The 23,136-nt window shown below is 42.7% G+C and overlaps 1 pseudogene; it reads right to left on the reverse strand.

The window, feature by feature from the left end:
• LOC135513345 (alpha-actinin-2-like) overlaps positions 1 to 21,842 on the reverse strand; it is an 81,748-nt pseudogene extending 59,906 nt beyond the window's left edge.
• Positions 21,843 to 23,136: the final 1,294 nt, after the last annotated feature.

Genomic DNA, 23,136 nt, shown 5'->3' on the forward strand with positions numbered 1-23,136 from the left:
ATATCGCAGGTGGTAATAATTCACATTTCCTGTTGCTTTTTCTCCTGGCTCGGTTTATATAGTTGTTATAGCTCGGTTTATATAGTCATTATAGCTCAGTTTATATAGTCGTTATAGCTTGGTTTATATAGTCATTATAGCTCAGTTTATATAGTCGTTATAGCTTGGTTTATATAGTTGTTATAGCTTGGTTTATATAGTCATTATAGCTCGGTTTATATAGTCATTATAGCTCGGTTTATATAGTCGTTATAGCTCGGTTTATATAGTCGTTATAGCTTGGTTTATATAGTAATTATAGCTTGGTTTATATAGTCATTATAGCTCGGTTTATATAGTCATTATAGCTCGGTTTATATAGTCATTATAGCTTGGTTTATATAGTCATTATAGCTTGGTTTATATAGTCATTATAGCTTGGTTTATATAGTAATTATAGCTTGGTTTATATAGTAATTATAGCTTGGTTTATATAGTCATTATAGCTCGGTTTATATAGTCGTTATAGCTTGGTTTATATAGTCGTTATAGCTTGGTTTATATAGTTTATATGTTTTAGTATGGGTTAACCCTGTTCTGCTCAGCAGTGTCAAGGCTCACCCTGCTCTGGTATGGGCTAACCCTGATCTGCTCATCAGTGCTAAGGCTAACCCTGCACTGGTATTGGCTAACCTTGTTCTGCTGAGCAGTATCAAGGCTAACCACGTTCTGGTATGGGTTAACCCTGAGTGAATCTCTGTAGTAAACAGAGTTCTTGACCAGTGAATCTCTATGTAGTAAACAAAGCTCTTGACCAGTGAATCTCTATGTAGTAAACAGAGCTCTTGACCAGTGAATCTCTATGTAGTAAACAGAGCTCTTGACCAGTGAATCTCTTTGTAGTAAACAGAGCTCTTGACCAGTGAATCTCCATGTAGTAAACAGGGCAGTGGGGTTAGTGTGGTGGTTGGTGGCTGCATCCCCCATCATGCACTTCAGCCCAGGTCTTGGACCAGACTAGCCTGAGTGCCAGTCTATTTGTGCCATCATACCATGACAAGGAGTTGGCCTGATGGCACAAACAGACTGGCACTCAGCCAGTCCTAGAGCAGCATGCATCGGACTCAGGCCACACCACACAGAGACCTTGTTGAGCTTGGCATAGTCGATGAGGTCAGGACGGTGTCTGTGTATCAGGGCGCACAACGCGAGGCCGTCCTTCCAGCTTCACAGCCAACCAGGGGGAGAGAATCATATCGTCACAGCTCAACAGCCAATTAAAATGCATTTATCTAACAGTCTTCTAAGGTCAAGGGCCAATTACATTTGATTTCCTACTAAAGCTTTGTGTTCATTGGTTCTCACACTGATAGGTGCAGGTATGGTGATACTGATGATTTGTTTACATAGCAGGTTGGATAATTAACATAGCAGGTTAGGATAATTAACATAGCAGGTTGGATAATTAACATAGCAGGTTAGGGTAATTAACATAGCAGGTTAGGATAATTAACATAGCAGGTTAGGATAATTAACGTAGCAGGTTAGGATAATTAACATAGCAGGTTAGGATAATTAACATAGCAGGTTAGGATAATTAACATAGCAGGTTAGGATAATTAACATAGCAGGTTAGGATAATTAACATAGCAGGTTAGGATAATTAACATAGCAGGTTAGGATAATTAACATAGCAGGTTAGGATAATTAACATAGCAGGTTAGGATAATTAACATAGCAGGTTAGGTAATTAACATAGCAGGTTAGGATAATTAACATAGCAGGTTAGGATAATTAACATAGCAGGTTAGGATAATTAACATAGCAGGTTGGATAATTAACATAGCAGGTTAGGATAATTAACATAGCAGGTTGGATAATTAACATAGCAGGTTAGGATAATTAACATAGCAGGTTAGGATAATTAACATAGCAGGTTAGGATAATTAACATAGCAGGTTAGGATAATTAACATAGCAGGTTGGATAATTAACATAGCAGGTTAGGATAATTAACATAGCAGGTTAGGATAATTAACATAGCAGGTTAGGATAATTAACATAGCAGGTTAGGGTAATTAACATAGCAGCTTGGATAATTAACATAGCAGGTTAGGATAATTAACATAGCAGGTTAGGATAATTAACATAGCAGGTTAGGATAATTAACATAGCAGGTTAGGATAATTAACATAGCAGGTTAGGGTAATTAACATAGCAGCTTGGATAATTAACATAGCAGGTTAGGATAATTAACATATCAGGTTAGGATAATTAACATAGCAGATTAGGATAATTAACATAGCAGGTTGGATAATTAACATAGCAGGTTAGGATAATTAACATAGCAGGTTAGGATAATTAACATAGCAGGTTAGGAGAATTAACATAGCAGGTTAGGAGAATTAACATAGCAGGTTAGGTGAATTAACATAGCAGGTTAGGTGAATTAACATAGCAGGTTAGGAGAATGAGGTTAAAGGTTAGGAAAAGGGTTAGCCACAACACTACAGTTGTCAACAGCTGTTGTCCCCGACGTGGCCACTAGTTGGCGCTGTAGGCCGACTCCATCCAACCACATCCGGTAGAAAAGGTAAACAAACCATCTCTGGTGATAAATCATAAGTAAAGAGAACAAGCCTTTCTATTGGACCGCTGCTCTCTGCTGCAGAACTCAAATCAAATGGATGGTTGTGCGTCTCCAGACTGACATCACTGTGATTGGTCCAGGAAGAGGCTTCTAACCAGCAGTTAAAGGCCCAATGCACTGTGATTGGTCCAGGAAGAGGCTTCTACCCAGCAGTTAAAGGCCCAATGCACTGTGATTGGTCCAGGAAGAGGCTTCTACCCAGCAGTTAAAGGCCCAATGCACTGTGATTGGTCCAGGAAGAGGCTTCTACCCAGCAGTTAAAGGCCCAATGCACTGTGATTGGTCCAGGAAGAGGCTTCTACCCAGCAGTTAAAGGCCCAATGCACTGTGATTGGTCCAGGAAGAGGCTTCTACCCAGCAGTTAAAGGCCCAATGCACTGTGATTGGTCCAGGAAGAGGCTTCTACCCAGCAGTTAAAGGCCCAATGCACTGTGATTGGTCCAGGAAGAGGCTTCTACCCAGCAGTTAAAGGCCCAATGCAGCCGTTTTTATATCAATATCAAATCATTTCTGGGTAACAATGAAGAACCTTACTGTACTAGTTTTCAATTGAAATGACAAAAAATAGCTTTTTTGTTGTTGTTGTAAATAAAAGATTTCTCAAGCAGATTTTTGTTAGGACTCCCTGGGTCTGAGTGAGGAGGAGGAAAACTGGAAACCAGCTGTTATTGGTAAATAGGTTTGGAACTCTCTTTCTAATTGGTCTGTTAACCAATTTACCGCCTGGTGATGTCACCAGGCAAGCTGAGACTCCTGCCCATGTAAACCTGCTGATTAGAAGGTTCTGTGTACATTGTACTTTCAACCAATCAACTATCAGGAAAAAACTGTTAGTTAATATAGTCATGTAGTTATAGTGTATAGTATGTTATCTCAGTGGAAGGTTAGATAATATAGTCATGTAGTTATAGTGTATAGTATGTTATCTCCAGGGAAGGTGTGAGGAAAACCACTAACACCAGGTCCTATTGGAATGTATGTGCTATTCATGAATTAGACATTAGAACACATCAGGCCAGTTTCATGAATAAGACATTAGACATTAGAACACATCAGGCCAGTTTCATGAATAAGATATTAGATATTAGAACACATCAGGCCAGTTTCATGAATAAGATATTAGATATTAGAACACATCAGTGTTAGTTTCATCAGCTGTTGTACAATATGATACAAAATACAGGGGGGAAAAAACAAACATTTTGACTGCACTGGGCCTTTATCACAACCAAAGAATGGCAAAGAAGAGTCTTTTTAAAGCGCCGATATTAAATGGCGAAACATAAGCATCTATTGAACTGGCTGGACTACTGATAAACACTGAATTAACATACAGATCTACTCTCTCTCCTCCTCTATCTCTCTCTCTCTCTTGCTCTCTCTCTCTCTCGCTCTCTCTCTCTCTCTCTCTCTCTCTCTCGCTCTCTCTCTCTCTCTCTCTCTCTTTTCTCTCTCTCTCTCTCTCTCTCTCTCTCTCTGTCTCTCTCTGTGTCTCGCTCTCTCTCTCTGTCTCTCTCTCTTTCTCTCTCTCTCTCTCCCTCTTTCTCTCTCTCTCTCGCCCTCTCTTTGTCTCTCTCTCTCTCTCTCTCTCTCTCTCTCTCTCTCTCTCTCTCTCTCTCTCTCTCTCTCTCTCTCTCTCTCGCTCTCTCTCTCTTTTCTCTCTCTGTCTCTCTCTCTCTCTCTCTCTCTCTCTCTGTGTCTCGCTCTCTCTCTCTCTCTCTCTCTGTCTCTCTCTCTTTCTCTCTCTCTCTCTCCCTCTTTCTCTCTCTCTCTCTCGCTCTCTCTTTTCTCTCTCTCTCTCTCTCTCTCTCTCTCTCTGTCTCTCTCTCTCTCTGTCTCTCTCTCTCTCTCGCTCTCTCTCCTTCCTCTTTCCCCCTCTCTTTCTCCCTCTCTCTCTCTCTCTCTCTCTCTCTCTCTCTCTCTCTCTCTCTCTCACTCCCTCTCTCTCATGTCTGAAGGATGAATAACTTTACATTCAGAAATGTATTTTTAACCCCTTTTATAAAATCTGAAAAACACAGACAAATAGACAACCATTTACAATGCTGTGATGGGACTTGAATCTCACTCAGTAAACGGACTCACTTGACATGGAAGTTCTGGACATTGACATTCCTGTAGGGGGCAGTCTTTCTCTGGCACCATAGAAGAAGACCTTCCTTAGCAGAGGTTTCTACAGGAGAGAACATTGTGATGTTTATTGTGACAATCGTACAGTCCTGGTTCTATCAAACACTCTGAAGGGCCAGGTTATGTGCTGTATGCTGTTCTACGACAGCCACATTCATTACGGGACAGTTTCCCAGACACAGACTAGTCCTGTACTAAGAAGCACTTTACATGGAGAGTCTCACATTGATGCTTTTTGGTCCAAGACTAGTCTGAAATCTGGGTGCAGGAAACTGGCCTGGTGTGTTCTAATGTCTAATTCATGAAACTGGCCTGATGTGTTCTAATGTCTAATTCATGAAACTGGCCTGGTGTGTTCTAATATCTAATTCAAGAAACTGGCCTGATGTGTTCTAATATCTAATTCATGAAACTGGCCTGATGTGTTCTAATGTCTAATTCATGAAACTGGCCTGGTGTGTTCTAATATCTAATTCAAGAAACTGGCCTGATGTGTTCTAATGTCTAATGTCTAATTCATGAAACTGGCCTGATGTGTTCTAATGTCTAATTCATGAAACTGGCCTGATGTGTTCTAATATCTAATTCATGAAACTGGCCTGGTGTGTTCTAATGTCTAATTCATGAAACTGGCCTGATGTGTTCTAATATCTAATATCTAATTCATGAAACTGGCCTGATGTGTTCTAATGTCTAATTCATGAAACTGGCCTGATGTGTTCTAATATCTAATATCTAGTTCATGAAACTGGCCTGATGTGTTCTAATGTCTAATATCTAATTCATAAACTGGCCTGATGTGTTCTAATGTCTAATTCATGAAACTGGCCTGATGTGTTCTAATGTCTAATATCTAATTCATGAAACTGGCCTGATGTGTTCTAATGTCTAATATCTAATTCATAAACTGGCCTGGTGTGTTCTAATGTCTAATTCATGAAACTGGCCTGATGTGTTCTAATATCTAATATCTAATTCATGAAACTGGCCTGATGTGTTCTAATGTCTAATTCATGAAACTGGCCTGATGTGTTCTAATATCTAATATCTAGTTCATGAAACTGGCCTGATGTGTTCTAATGTCTAATATCTAATTCATAAACTGGCCTGATGTGTTCTAATGTCTAATTCATGAAACTGGCCTGATGTGTTCTAATGTCTAATATCTAATTCATAAACTGGCCTGATGTGTTCTAATATCTAATTCATGAAACTGGCCTGATGTGTTCTAATGTCTAATTCATGAAACTGGCCTGATGTGTTCTAATGTCTAATTCATGAAACTGGCCTGATGTGTTCTAATAACTAATTCATGAAACTGGCCTGATGTGTTCTAATATCTAATATCTAATTCATGAAACTGGCCTGATGTGTTCTAATATCTAATATCTAATTCATGAAACTGGCCTGATGTGTTCTAATAACTAATTCATGAAACTGGCCTGATGTGTTCTAATGTCTAATATCTAATTCATGAAACTGGCCTGGTGTGTTTTATTATCTAACCTTCCACTGAGATAACATACTATACACTATACATACCACTATAACTACATGACTATATTAACTAACCTTCCACTGAGATAACATACTATACACTATACATACCACTATAACTACATGACTATATTAACTAACCTTCCACTGAGATAACATACTATACACTATACATACCACTATAACTACATGACTATATTAACTAACCTTCCACTGAGAAAACATACTATACACTATAACTACATGACTATATTAACTAACCTTCCCCTGAGATAACATACTATACACTATAACTACATGACTATATTAACTAACCTTCCACTGAGTTAACATACTATACACTATAACTACATGACTATATTAACTAACCTTCCCCTGAGATTACATACTATACACTATAACTACATGACTATATTAACTAACCTTCCACTGAGTTAACATACTATACACTATAACTACATGACTATATTAACTAACCTTCCCCTGAGATTACATACTATACACTATAACTACATGACTATATTAACTAACCTTCCCCTGAGATAACATACTATACACTATAACTACATGACTATATTAACTAACCTTCCACTGAGATAACATACTATACACTATACATACCACTATAACTACATGACTATATTAACTAACCTTCCACTGAGATAACATACTATACACTATAACTACATGACTATATTATCTAACCTTCCACTGTGATAACATACTATACACTATACATACCACTATAACTACATGACTATATAATCTAACCTTCCACTGAGATAACATACTATACACTATACATACCACTATAACTACATGACTATATTAACTAACCTTCCCCTGAGATAACATGCTATACACTATAACTACATGACTATATTAACTAACCTTTCACTGAGATAACATACTATACACTATAACTACATGACTATATTAACTAACCTTCCACTGAGATAACATACTATACACTATACATACCACTATAACTACATGACTATATTAACTAACCTTCCCCTGAGATAACATACTATACACTATAACTACATGACTATATTAACTAACCTTCCACTGAGATAACATACTATACACTATAACTACATGACTATATTAACTAACCTTCCACTGAGATAACATACTATACACTATAACTACATGACTATATTAACTAACCTTCCACTGAGATAACATACTATACACTATAACTACATGACTATATTAACTAACCTTCCACTGAGTTAACATACTATACACTATAACTACATGCCTATATTAACTAACCTTCCACTGAGATAACATACTATACACTATACATACCACTATAACTACATGACTATATTAACTAACCTTACACTGAGATAACATACTATACACTATAACTACATGACTATATTATCTAACCTTTCACTGAGATAACATACATACCACTATAACTACATGACTATAGTAACTAACCTTCCACTGAGATAACATACTATACACTATAACTACATGACTATATTAACTAACCTTCCACTGAGATAACGTACTATACACTATAACTACATGACTATATTATCTAACCTTCCCCTGAGATAACATACTATACACTATACATACCACTATAACTACATGACTATATTAACTAACCTTCCACTGAGATAACATACTATACACTATAACTACATGCCTATATTAACTAACCTTCCCCTGAGATAACATACTATACACTATAACTACATGACTATATTAACTAACCTTCCACTGAGATAACATACTATACACTATAACTACATGACTATATTAACTAACCTTCCACTGAGATAACGTACTATACACTATAACTACATGACTATATTATCTAACCTTCCCCTGAGATAACATACTATACACTATACATACCACTATAACTACATGACTATATTATCTAACCTTCCCCTGAGATAACATACTATACACTATACATACCACTATAACTACATGACTATATTAACTAACCTTCCCCTGAGATAACATACTATACACTATAACTACATGACTATATTAACTAACCTTCCACTGAGATGTCCTGGATGGCAAAGCGCAGAATGATGGTCCAGATCATTCCCAGAGTCATCTTAATGTTGCCGTCCACAATCTCTGCAGGAGAAACAGGTCAGTAAATGCAGTCGTCACGGAGACGTCCTGGTCTTTCTCAACCAGGTCCCTGTGTTTTCTATTCCTCCATTAAGTTGGTCTTATTGGATGGTCGATATAATATACTGGAATACAAACTACATGCAATGTATAATGACACACAGAGCACACATTAAACAAATGCTATAGTATGCTGTGGTATAAATACTATAGTATACTGCGGTATAAATACTATAGTATACCGTGGTATAAATACTATAGTATACTGTGGTATAAATACTATAGTATACTGTGGTATAAATACTATAGTATACTGCGGTATAAATACTATAGTATACTGCGGTATAAATACTATAGTATACCGTGGTATAAATACTATAGTATACTGTGGTATAAATACTATAGTATACTGTGGTATAAATACTATAGTATACTGTGGTATAAATACTATAGTATACCATGGTATAAATACTATAGTATACTGTGATATAAATACTATAGTATACCATGGTATAAATACTATAGTATACTGTGGTATAAATACTATAGTATACCATGGTATAACTACTATAGTATACCATGGTATAAATACTATAGTATATTGTGGTATAAATACTATAGTATACTGTGGTATAAATACTATAGTATACTGTGGTATACATACTATAGTATACTGTGGTATAAATACTATAGTATACTGTGGTATACATACTATAGTATACTGTGGTGTACATACTATAGTATACTGTGGTATAAAAACTATAGTATACTGTGGTATAAATACTATAGTATACTGTGGTGTAAATACTATAGTATACTGTGGTATACATACTATAGTATACTGTGGTATAAATACTATAGTATACCATGGTATAAATACTATAGTATACTGTGGTGTAAATACTATAGTATACTGTGGTATACATACTATAGTATACTGTGGTATAAATACTATAGTATACCATGGTATAAATACTATAGTATACTGTGGTATAAATACTATAGTATACCATGGTATAACTACTATAGTATACTGTGGTGTAAATACTATAGTATACTGTGGTATAAATTCTATAGTATACTGTGGTATAAATACTATAGTATACTGTGGTATAAATACTATAGTATACTGTGGTGTAAATACTATAGTATACTGTGGTATAAATACTATAGTGTACTGTGGTATAAAAACTATAGTATACTGTGGTATAAATACTATAGTATACTGTGGTGTAAATACTATAGTATACTGTGGTATAAATACTATAGTATACTGTGGTATAAATACTATAGTATTCACTGTAGTGTTTTTGCGGACTAAAAAGTAACAAGCACTGAAAATCTTCTTTACACTCTCTTTGGGTAATCCATTCCAGTCATTTTAAGTCATCCACTCCAGTCATTTTAAATAAATGAAAGTAAATACGTCTATAACATACCTTCAGCTGTGGTGAAATAGATCTATAATGTACCTTCAGCTGTGGTGAAATAGATCTATAATGTACCTTCAGCTGTGGTGAAATAGATCTATAACATACCTTCAGCTCCAATGGAGACCAGCTTGACTCCTTTGCTGGTGATGTACTCCAGAGCTTTGTTGACGTTGGCTATCTTGTGGAAGCGCATTTTCCCTCTGTCTGGTTTGGGAAGTCTTTCACCTGAGGAAGAGGAGACATGTGAAGTCATTCACCTGAGGAAGAGGAGATATGTGGCTGTATTGACGTATTGGACACACCTTTCAGAATAACAGAACACACACACACACGCACACACACACACACACACACACACACACACACAACAAATCAAATCAATCAAATGTTATTTGTCACATACACATGGTTAGCAGATGTTAATGCGAGTGTAGCGAAATGCTTGTGCTTCTAGTTCCGACAATGCAGTAATAACCAACAAGTAATCTAACTAACAATTCCTAATCTACTGTCTTATACACAGTGAAAGGGGATAAAGAATACACACACACACACACACACACACACACACACACACACACACACACACACACACACACACACACACACACACACACACACACACACACACACACACACACACACACACACACACACACACACACACACACAGAGAGAGACGATGTACCAGAGATGACTTCCAGCAGCAGCATGAGTTTCAGTCCGTTCCTGAAGTCCTCCTCGATGTTTTCAATCCCAGTCCCGGCCTTCCTCAGGTGAGAGTTGCACCAGGCTGTGAAAGTCTGAGCACAACAGACATATGGCTGAACAACGAGTCCAATCAGGTTAGTCCTTGTGTCTGACTCTTTCATGTGTCTTGGCGTTTTCTCTGTCAACACTTTACCGTGAAACAGTACACTGGGATGTAACAGTTTACAGAGCCCCGCCCCGGGCTCGAACCAGGGACCCTCTGCACACATCAACACCTGACACCCACGAAGCATCGTTACCCATTACTAAATACAAGGGAAGCAGTTCCATTGGCAGCCGTACGTGCCCACGCCATAACACCGCCTCCTCCATGCTTCACAGATGAGGTGTTATGCTTCTCCATTCTCTTCTCTTCCCATCGTTCAAGTTGATCTTTGTCTCATCTCTCATCCGGATGTTGCTCCAGAACTGTACAGGCTTTTGGGTTGGAGCGAGCGGTCGCATCTACACTTCGGTCCGCAGGTAGTATAACTTTTCATTACATTTTCACTACATTTCATTATAGTACAACGGTTTGATTTGTCTAATCTTAGCAATTTCTTCTTAGCTAGCTACATAGCCTTCTTTGTATCAAAGATAATTGCGTAATTATCGTATTTCGTTGTCCTAACGTAGTCTACACTGCTATCTGCCCAGCAGCTAGCTAACGCCCACCGTCTACTAGCACTGTAGAAACTATTACACTCAACTGAACGACTCGATTAGTGTAGTGTTAGCTAGCTACATAGCTGTCTTTGCTGTCTTCGTATCCAAGATAATTGTGTAGTTTAGAGTGTGTAGACTTAGAGTGATTATCTTAATTTACCGAGGTTAGCTAGCCAGCTATTAGTCGTCCTTAACGTAGGAGATACTGCTAGCTAGCTAGCCAACAGCTAGCCAACGTCTACTGAATAGAACTTCAACAACCCGGTCAACATTCCGCTTCGCTCCACAGGTAGTATCACATTTTCATTTCACTTCATTACAGTACAACGGTTTGATTTGTTTGATCGTAGCTAGCTAGCTACATAGCCGTCTTTGTATCTAAGACAATTGTGTAGTCTAGAGCGATTTTCTAGGTTAGCTAGCCAGCTATTGTCGTTCTTTTAACGTAACGTAACGTAATCAACACTGCTAGCTAGCCAGCTAGCCCCCGAATAGCAGCACTGTAGAAACTATTACACTCGACGGAACGACTTGATTGGTGTAGTGTCAACAACGCAGCCACTGCCAGCTAGCCTACTCCAGCAGTACTGTATCATTTCAATCATTTTAGTCTATAAGATTCTTGCTACGTAAGCTTAACTTTCTGAACATTCGAGACGTGTAGTCCACTTGTCATTCCAATCTCCTTTGCATTAGCGTAGCCTCTTCTGTAGCCTGTCAACTATGTGTCTATCTATCCCTGTTCTCTCCTCTCTGCACAGACCATACAAACGCTCCACACCGCGTGGCCGCGGCCACCCTAATCTGGTGGTCCCAGCGCGCACGACCCACGTGGAGTTCCAGGTCTCCGGTAGCCTCTGGAACTGCCGATCTGCGGCCAACAAGGCAGACTTCATCTCAGCCTATGCCTCCCTCCAGTCCCTCGACTTCTTGGCACTGACGGAAACATGGATCACCACAGATAACACTGCTACTCCTACTGCTCTCTCTTCATCCGCCCACGTGTTCTCGCACACCCCGAGAGCTTCTGGTCAGCGGGGTGGTGGCACCGGGATCCTCATCTCTCCCAAGTGGTCATTCTCTCTTTCTCCCCTTACCCATCTGTCTATCGCCTCCTTTGAATTCCATGCTGTCACAGTTACCAGCCCTTTCAAGCTTAACATCCTTATCATTTATCGCCCTCCAGGTTCCTCGGAGAGTTCATCAATGAGCTTGATGCCTTGATAAGCTCCTTTCCTGAGGACGGCTCACCTCTCACTGTCCTGGGCGACTTTAACCTCCCCTCGTCTACCTTTGACTCATTCCTCTCTACCTCCTTCTTTCCACTCCTCTCCTCTTTTGACCTCACCCTCTCACCTTCCCCCCTACTCACAAGGCAGGCAATACGCTCGACCTCATCTTTACTAGATGCTGTTCTTCCACTAACCTCACTGCAACTCCCCTCCAAGTCTCCGACCACTACCTTGTATCCTTTTCCCTCTCGCTCTCATCCAACACTTCCCACACTGCCCCTACTCGGATGGTATCGCGCCGTCCCAACCTTCGCTCTCTCTCCCCCCCGCTACTCTCTCCTCTTCCATCCTATCATCTCTTCCCTCTGCTCATACCTTCTCCAACCTATCTCCTGATTCTGCCTCCTCAACCCTCCTCTCTTCCCTTTCTGCATCCTTTGACTCTCTATGTCCCCTATCCTCCAGGCCGGCTCGGTCCTCCCCTACCGCTCCGTGGCTCGACGACTCATTGCGAGCTCACAGAACAGTGCTCCGGGCAGCCGAGCGGAAATGGAGGAAAACTCGCCTCCCTGCGGACCTGGCATCCTTTCACTCCCTCCTCTCTACATTTTCCTCCTCTGTCTCTGCTGCTAAAGCCACTTTCTACCACTCTAAATTCCAAGCATCTGCCTCTAACCCTAGGAAGCTCTTTGCCACCTTCTCCTCACTCCTGAATCCTCCTCCCCCTCCCCCCCCTCCTCCCTCTCTGCAGATGACTTCGTCAACCATTTTGAAAAGAAGGTCGACGACATCCGATCCTCGTTTGCTAAGTCAAACGACACCGCTGGTTCTGCTCACACTGCCCTACCCTGTGCTCTGACCTCTTTCTCCCCTCTCTCTCCAGATGAAATCTCGCTTCTTGTGACGGCCGGCCGCCCAACAACCTGCCCGCTTGACCCTATCCCCTCCTCTCTTCTCCAGACCATTTCCGGAGACCTTCTCCCTTACCTCACCTCGCTCATCAACTCATCCCTGACCGCTGGCTACGTCCCTTCCGTCTTCAAGAGAGCGAGAGTTGCACCCCTTCTGAAAAAACCTACACTCGATCCCTCCGATGTCAACAACTACAGACCAGTATCCCTTCTTTCTTTTCTCTCCAAAACTCTTGAACGTGCCGTCCTTGGCCAGCTCTCCCGCTATCTCTCTCAGAATGACCTTCTTGATCCAAATCAGTCAGGTTTCAAGACTAGTCATTCAACTGAGACTGCTCTTCTCTGTATCACGGAGGCCCTCCGCACTGCTAAAGCTAACTCTCTCTCCTCTGCTCTCATCCTTCTAGACCTATCGGCTGCCTTCGATACTGTGAACCATCAGATCCTCCTCTCCACCCTCTCCGGGTTGGGCATCTCCGGCGCGGCCCACGCTTGGATTGCGTCCTACCTGACAGGTCGCTCCTACCAGGTGGCGTGGCGAGAATCTGTCTCCTCGCCACGCGCTCTCACCACTGGGGTCCCCCAGGGCTCTGTTCTAGGCCCTCTCCTATTCTCGCTATACACCAAGTCACTTGGCTCTGTCATCACCTCACATGGTCTCTCCTATCGTTGCTATGCAGACGACACACAATTAATCTTCTCCTTTCCCCATTCTGATGACCAGGTGGCGAATCGCATCTCTGCATGTCTGGCAGACATATCAGTGTGGATGACGGATCACCACCTCAAGCTGAACCTCGACAAGACGGAGCTGCTCCTCCTCCCGGGGAAGGACTGCCCGTTCCATGATCTCGCCATCACGGTTGACAACTCCATTGTGTCCTCCTCCCAGAGCGCTAAGAACCTTGGCGTGATCCTGGACAACACCCTGTCGTTCTCAACTAACATCAAGGCGGTGGCCCGTTCCTGTAGGTTCATGCTCTACAACATCCGCAGAGTACGACCCTGCCTCACACAGGAAGCGGCGCAGGTCCTAATCCAGGCACTTGTCATCTCCCATCTGGATTACTGCAACTCGCTGTTGGCTGGGCTCCCTGCCTATGCCATTAAACCCCTACAACTCATCCAGAACGCCGCAGCCCGTCTGGTGTTCAACCTTCCCAAGTTCTCTCACGTCACCCCGCTCCTCCGCTCTCTCCACTGGCTTCCAGTTGAAGCTCGCATCCGCTACAAGACCATGGTGCTTGCCTACGGAGCTGTGAGGGGAACGGCACCCCAGTACCTCCAGGCTCTGATCAGGCCCTACACCCAAACAAGGGCACTGCGTTCATCCACCTCTGGCCTGCTCGCCTCCCTACCACTGAGGAAGTACAGTTCCCGCTCAGCCCAGTCAAAACTGTTTGCTTCTCTGGCCCCCCAATGGTGGAACAAACTCCCTCACGACGCCAGGACAGCGGAGTCAATCACCACCTTCCGGAGACACCTGAAACCCCACCTCTTCAAGGAATACCTAGGATAGGATAAAGTAATCCTTCTCACCCCCCTTAAATGATCTAGATGCACTATTGTAAAGTGGCTGTTCCACTGGATGTCAGAAGGTGAATTCACCAATTTGTAAGTCGCTCTGGATAAGAGCGTCTGCTAAATGACTTAAATGTAATGTAAATGTGAAAATGTTTTTATGGCAAACTCTAATCTGGCCTTCCTGTTTTTGAGGTTTGCAGTCTTGTGGTAAGCCGTCTGTATTTACTCTGGTGAAGTCTTCTCTTGGTTGTTGACTTTGACACAGATACGCCGGCCTCCTGGAGGGTGTTCTTGATCTGGCCAACTGTTGTGAAAAGGGTTTTTCTTCTCCATGGAAAGAATGATTCTGTCATCCACCACAGTTGTTTTCCGTTTTTCTTCAGGGCCTTTTGGTGTTCCTGAGCTCACCAGTGTGTTCTTTCTGTTTAAAGAATGTACCAAATAGTTGATTTGGACCTCGTGTTTTTGCTGTCTCTCTGAGGGGTTTGTTTTTGATTTTTCAGCCCAGTAATGTCTTGCTTCACTGGCAGTGACGGCTCTCTGGACTTCATATTGAGGGTTCAACGGCAACAGATTCCAAATGCAAATGTCATACTTGACCTTTCATCTGCTTACCGGTAAATAACACACCTGGCCATGGAACACCTGAGCAGGCAATTGTCCAATTACTTTTGGTCCCTTAAAAGGGAGGGCCCACATATTAAATGTGATGTGATTCCTACAACCTTTCACCTGATTTGGATGTAAATACCCTCCAATTAAAGCTAATAGCACTTTCTGCTCATATTCATGATTCAATGTCAACTCCAATATGCTGTGGTAGACAGCTACAATTATAATAACTTGGTCAATGTCCAAATATTTATGGACCTGACTGTATGTGTCCAAAAAAACATCAATATTTCCAGAGCTTTCTCTCCTAGATAGGAGGACAGACACTTCAAAACCTTATTTATTTATTATTTATTTATTATATTTTTACCCCTTTTTTCTCCCCATTTGGTAGTTACAGTCTTGTCTCATCGCTGCAACTCCCGTAAGGACTCAGAAACACAACCCAACCTAGTCGCACTGCTTCTTGACACAATGCCCACTTAACCCGGGAAGCCAGCCGCACCAATGTTTGGGAGGAAACACTGTACACCTGGTGACCGTGTCAGCGTGCACTGCGCCCGGCCCGTCACGGGAGTCTTTAGTGCACGATGGGACAAGGACATCTCTGCCAGTCAAACCCTCCCCTAACCCGGACGACGCTGGGCCAATTGTGCGCCGCCCCATGGGTCTCCCAGTCGCGGCCGGCTGCGACAGAGTCTGGACTCGAACCAGGATCTCTAGTTTCACAGCTAGCAGGGTCATGCCCTGACCTTAGTATTCTTTGTTTTCTTTATTGTTTTTGTTAGGTCAGGGTGTGTGACATGGGTGATGTATGTGTTTTGGGATTGTCTAGGGGTTTTGTAGGTTTATGGAGTCGTTTACTATCTAGGTGTTTTTGTAAGTCTATGGTTGCCTAGATTGGTTCTCAATTAGAGGCAGCTGTTTATCGTTGTCTCTAATTGGGAACCATATTTAGGCAGCCATCTTCTTTGGGTGTTTCGTGGGCTATTGTCTATGTCTATTTGCCTGTGTCTGCACAGTCAAAACTGTTCGCTGCTCTGGCCCCCCAATGGTGGAACAAACTCCCTCACGACGCCAGGACAGCGGAGTCAATCACCACCTTCCGGAGACACCTGAAACCCCACCTCTTCAAGGAATACCTAGGATAGGATAAAGTAATCCTTCTCACCCCCCCCCTTAAATGATTTAGATGCACTATTGTAAAGTGGCTGTTCCACTGGATGTCAGAAGGTGAATTCACCAATTTGTAAGTCGTTCTGGATAAGAGCGTCTGCTAAATGACTTAAATGTAAATGTAAATGTAGTATTATTATAGCTTCACATTCGGTTTGTTATTTTGAATAGTTCTTCATCTTCATTAAAATGATGTATTCATTTTACACTGCGCCTGTAACGGAGTTCTTCTGTTGAAGGAGGAGCGGACCAAAATGCAGCGTGGTGGTTACTCATGTTTATTGAAGAAAGAATGACTAGACATGAAATAACTGAAATGTACAAAAACAACAGACGGAAACAACTATACAGCCTATCTGGTGAATATAAACACAGAGACAGGAGCAATCACCCACGAAACACTCAAAGAATATGGCTGCCTAAATATGGTTCCCAATCAGAGACAACGATAATCACTTGACTGATTGAGAACCGCCTCAGGCAGGACATAAAACAATTCCACATGTCAGATGAGTAGGAGGGGGGAGTATCTTAAAACAATTCCATATGTCAGATTAGTAGGAGGGGAGGGCATCTTAAAACAATTCCACATGTCAGCCTGGTGTGTTTCAAAGGTCTAACTGACAGCACCATATTGGAAAGCTGGACAAAACCATATTGGACAACACCATATTGGACAACACCATATTGGACAGCTGGACAACACCATAGTGGACAGCTGGACAGCACCATATTGGACAGCTGGACAGCACCATATTGGACAGCTGGACATCACCATATTGGACAGTTGGACAGCACCATATTGGACAGCTGGACAACACCATATTGGACAACACCATATTGGACAACTGGACAACACCATATTGGACAGCTGGACAACACCATATTGGACAGCTGGACAACACCATATTGGACAACTGGACAACACCATATTGGACAACTGGACAACACCATATTGGACAGCTGGACAACACCATATTGGACAGCTGGACAACACCATATTGGACAGCTGGACAACACCATATTGGACAGCTGGACAACACCATATTGGACAGCTGGACAACACCATATTGGACAGCTGGACAGCACCATATTGGACAGCTGGACAACACCATATTGGACTGCTGGACAACACCATATTGGACAGCTGGACAACACCATATTGGACAACTGGACAACACCATATTGGACAGCTGGACAACACCATATTGGACAGCTGGACAACACCATATTGGACAACTGGACAACACCATATTGGACAGCTGGACAACACCATATTCAATCCAATATTGTGTTTGTTATGTAGCTCATTTATAAAAGGTACAGTAATCCTTCACACAGTTGTGTGAATGACACCCTATTCCCTTATAATAGTGCACTACTTTTGACCAGCCCTGGTCTACAGTAGTGGACTATAGAGAATAGGGTGCCATTTGGGACACTGGTTTGAACAGATACTGTTGGGACAAAAATAGTCTGTCAGAACTATAAGTCTCTATTGTCAGAACACAGATCCTGAAATACAATGACCTGGTAATGGGGACGTGCTCTCCCCATAGTTAAGCCCCCTCCAGGGTTTAACATAGCTGCTCCCCATAGTTAAGACCCCTCCAGGGTTTAACATAGCTGCTCCCCATAGTTAAGCCCCCTCCAGGGTTTAACATAGCTGCTCCCCATAGTTAAGACCCCTCCAGGGTTTAACATAGCTGCTCCCCATAGTTAAGCCCCCTCCAGGGTTTAACATAGCTGCTCCCCATAGTTAAGCCCCTCCAGGGTTTAACATAGCTGCTCCCCATAGTTAAGACCCCTCCAGGGTTTAACATAGCTGCTCCCCATAGTTAAGACCCCTCCAGGGTTTAACATAGCTGTTCCCCATAGTTAAGCCCCTCCAGGGTTTAACATAGCTACTCCCATAGTTAAGACCCCTCCAGGGTTTAACATAGCTGCTCCCCATAGTTAAGCCCCTCCAGGGTTTAACATAGCTGCTCCCCATAGTTAAGCCCCCTCCAGGGTTTAACATAGCTGCTCCCCATAGTTAAGCCCCCTCCAGGATTTAACATAGCTGCTCCCCATAGTTAAGCCCCTCCAGGGTTTAACATAGCTGCTCCCCATAGTTAAGCCCCTCCAGGGTTTAACATAGCTGCTCCCATAGTTAAGCTCCCTCCAGGGTTTAACATAGCTGCTCCCCATAGTTAAGCTCCCTCCAGGGTTTAACATAGCTGCTCCCCATAGTTAAGCCCCCTCCAGGGTTTAACATAGCTGCTCGCCATAGTTAAGCCCCTCCAGGGTTTAACATAGCTGCTCCCCATAGTTAAGCCCCTCCAGGGTTTAACATAGCTACTCCCCATAGTTAAGCCCCCTCCAGGGTTTAACATAGCTGCTCCCCATAGTTAAGACCCTCCAGGGTTTAACATAGCTGCTCCCCATAGTTAAGCCCCCTCCAGGGTTTAACATAGCTGCTCCCCATAGTTAAGCCCCACCAGGGTTTAACATAGCTGCTCCCCATAGTTAAGCCCCTCCAGGGTTTAACATAGCTGCTCCCCATAGTTAAGACCCCTCCAGGGTTTAACATAGCTGCTCCCCATAGTTAAGACCCCTCCAGGGTTTAACATAGCTGCTCCCCATAGTTAAGACCCCTCCAGGGTTTAACATAGCTGCTCCCCATAGTTAAGACCCCTCCAGGGTTTAACATAGCTGCTCCCCATAGTTAAGCCCCTCCAGGGTTTAACATAGCTGCTCCCCATAGTTAAGACCCCTCCAGGGTTTAACATAGCTGCTCCCCATAGTTAAGACCCCTCCAGGGTTTAACATAGCTGCTCCCCATAGTTAAGCCCCCTCCAGGGTTTAACATAGCTGCTCCCCATAGTTAAAACCCCTCCAGGGTTTAACATAGCTGCTCCCCATAGTTAAGACCCCTCCAGGGTTTAACATAGCTGCTCCCCATAGTTAAGACCCCTCCAGGGTTTAACATAGCTGCTCCCCATAGTTAAGACCCTCCAGGGTTTAACATAGCTGCTCCCCATAGTTAAGCCCCTCCAGGGTTTAACATAGCTGCTCCCCATAGTTAAAACCCCTCCAGGGTTTAACATAGCTGCTCCCCATAGTTAAGACCCCTCCAGGGTTTAACATAGCTGCTCCCCATAGTTAAGACCCCTCCAGGGTTTAACATAGCTGCTCCCCATAGTTAAGCCCCCTCCAGGGTTTAACATAGCTGCTCCCCATAGTTAAGCCCCCTCCAGGGTTTAACATAGCTGCTCCCCATAGTTAAGCCCCTCCAGGGTTTAACATAGCTGCTCCCCATAGTTAAGACCCCTCCAGGGTTTAACATAGCTGCTCCCCATAGTTAAGACCCCTCCAGGGTTTAACATAGCTGCTCCCCATAGTTAAGACCCCTCCAGGGTTTAACATAGCTGCTCCCTGTGGTCACGGCTATATTGTTGTCTCTGTCTGGCAGGACCATAGTCAGGGAAGGAAGCCCTGCCATTCATGTTTAATGAGATAGTCTATTAATGCCTTTATGTCTCAGTAGTTCCAGCCTCAGGGCAACCACATCAGGACCATTGATACATGGTGGGAGGCAACCCGTCTGTAGAGAGACTCATTAATGCATGGTTCTATATTTACATTTACATTTAAGTCATTTAGCAGACGCTCTTATCCAGAGCGACTTACAAATTGGTGAATTCACCTTCTGACATCAGTGGAACAGCCACTTTACAATAGTGCATCTAAATCATTTAAGGGGGGGGGGGGGGTGAGAAGGATTACTTATCCTATCCTAGGTATTCCTATATTGAGGGGTACAGTAGGTTGCCTCTGATATCTTGACAGGTCAGTGACAGATCATTTGTCTTTTGTAAAAAGCTACCTGGTCTGGGTATGAATTCTAGAGCAGACGAAGTGGACAAAGTACATTTGATTATGTAAATACACGAACTCGGTTTATATTGTAAAAAAAACAAAAAACAAGTCTGTAGATGTAAATGAACATAATCTATCAGGTTAGTATCGATCAATACAGACACTGTTCTCCCGTGCCAACCGAGGACCAAGGACGTTGTCTGAGCCAAACTCTGTGTAACCCTATAAGTCCTTAGTTATAATTAGCCAGTGGCGTCCATTCTGTTCCCGCTTCGGGCCTAGAGGACGCCTCGTACATTCTGTGCTACCAGACATCTGTCGACAGTTCTCGTAAAACACACGAATCGAAAGGAATGGCAGCACAGGTCATTGCTATGCTGCCTGACTGCCTGGGAGGTATTGTTGTCTTGGCTGTTGTGTCTGCCTGGTGCCCAGCGTTGCCCACAGAGTGTCTCTCACACTGTACTTGGGGTTGTTTTTCTAAGTAAAGTGAGCAGTATTTTTATGTCCCCTTTAATAGTGCTGTCATGTAACAAAACAAAAACTTCCCATTAGGATGTGTTCTTGTTTTGACTCATTTGACTGTCAGGAAATACTTCCTCTGACCTCTGACCTCTGCCTTCTCTTTGTAGGCCTAGATTTAAAACGTTTTTATTTACATTTTTTAAGTGCAATATCTTGAATGAGTAAATATTCATAACATGGTAAATAGGAGAGTTTATCTACTACTGCTGTTTTGACATTCAGTGACTTCCTCTGCCTCACTTGACAACAGTAAAACCTTTACACAATGTGGACATATGAATGAACAGACAAGACAAACAATGAAGCTTCTAACCTTTCTCTGCTGTTTCTCCCAGGCGGGGTCCAGAAGCAGGTCTCTGTCCCACTCGTCATCCTGGATGGTGTAGTCATTATTCTGCTGTTCCTGCATCTGCATCGTGTATCCATTATTATAGTCTACCGATGTCTGCATCGTGTATCCATTATTATAGTCTACAGATGTCTGCATCGTCTGGTTCTGCATCGTCTGGGTCTGCATCGTCTGGTTCTGCATCGTCTGGGTCTGCATCATCTGGCTCTGCATCTTCTGGCTCTGCATCTTCTGCATCATGAAGCTCTGGAACAACACACCTGACTACGGGACAACAGGTGGTGAACAGGAGACAAGACAACGACAAAAAACCTTTTGTGTGAGTTTCTTCTCCTGAAGTCACTGCTGCAGCTTGATCAGAAGATGTGTTGGGGGGGTTGGAGTCAGAAAGCTGATTAGTCAGTCAGTGTCCTCCCACTATCTCTCTCTTTCTCTCTCTGTCTCCCTGTCTCTTTCTCTCTCTCTCTCTCTCTCTCTCTCTCTCTCTCTATCTGTCTGTCTCTCTCTCTCTCTCTCTCTCTCTCTGTCTCCCTGTCTCTTTCTCTCTCTCTCTCTCTCTCTCTCTCTCTATCTGTCTCTCTCTCTCTCTCTCTCTCTCTCTCTGTCTCCCTCTCTCTCTCTCTCTCTCTGTGTGTCTCTCTCTCTCTCTCTCTCTCTGTCTCTCTCTGTCTCTCTCTCTATCTGTCTCCCTGTCTCTCTCTCTCTCTCTCTGTGTCTCTCTCTCTCTCTCTCTCTCTCTCTCTCTCTCTCTCTCTCTCTCTCTCTCTATCTGTCTCCCTGTCTCTCTCTCTCTCTCTCTATCTGTCTCCCTGTCTCTCTCTCTCTCTTCTCTCTCTCCGTCTCCCTGTCTCTCTCTCTCTCTCTCTCTCTGTGTCTCTCTCTCTCTCTCTGTCTCTCTCTCTCTCTCTCTCTGTCTCTCTCTCTCTCTCTCTCTGAGTGTCTGTCTGTCCCCTGTTGTCCTTGGACTGCCCTGCAGCAGTTGTCCAGGCAGAGAATGTACCTACTAGTTATAGTTGGGTGTCATGTGTCACAGTGACCAATGAGAAATTGTTATCCGTTGTGTGATCATTCAGAATGAGAGTCTATTATTGGTTACACCGTTGACTGTCTTCCTGAGACCATGGAGTTAAATCCAGGGCCTTCGGTAAAGTATTCAGACCCCGTTGACTCGTCCCACATTTTGGTACGTTACAGCCTCATTCTAACATGGATTTACGTAAAACAATATCCTCAGCAATCTACACACAATACCCTATAATGACAAAGCGAAAACAGGTTTTTGGCAAATTTGTTAAACAGAAATACCTTATTTACATAAGTATTCAGACCCTTTGCTATGAGACTTGAAATTGAGCTCAGGTGCATCCTGTTTCCATTGATCATCCTTGAGACGTTTCTACAACTTGATTGGGATCTGTGGTAAATTCAATTGATTTGATTATGATTTGGAAAAGCACACACACCTGTCTATATAAGGTCCCACAGTTGACAGTGCATGTCAGAGCAAAAACCAGGCCACTAGGTTGAAGGAATTGTCCTTAGGGCTCTGAGACAGGATTGTGTCGAGGCACAGAAGGTACCAAAAAATGTCTAGGTGACCAAGGTCCCGATGATCACTCTGACAGAGCTCAATCTATATAGGTTCTCCCATCTCCACAGAGGGACATCTCAGACCTCAGGTTCATCTTCTAACAAGACAACGACCCTAAACACACAGCCAAGATAAC

Source organism: Oncorhynchus masou, chromosome 24, assembly GCF_036934945.1.
Source record: "Oncorhynchus masou masou isolate Uvic2021 chromosome 24, UVic_Omas_1.1, whole genome shotgun sequence".
Classification (NCBI taxonomy): Eukaryota; Metazoa; Chordata; class Actinopteri; order Salmoniformes; family Salmonidae; genus Oncorhynchus; species Oncorhynchus masou.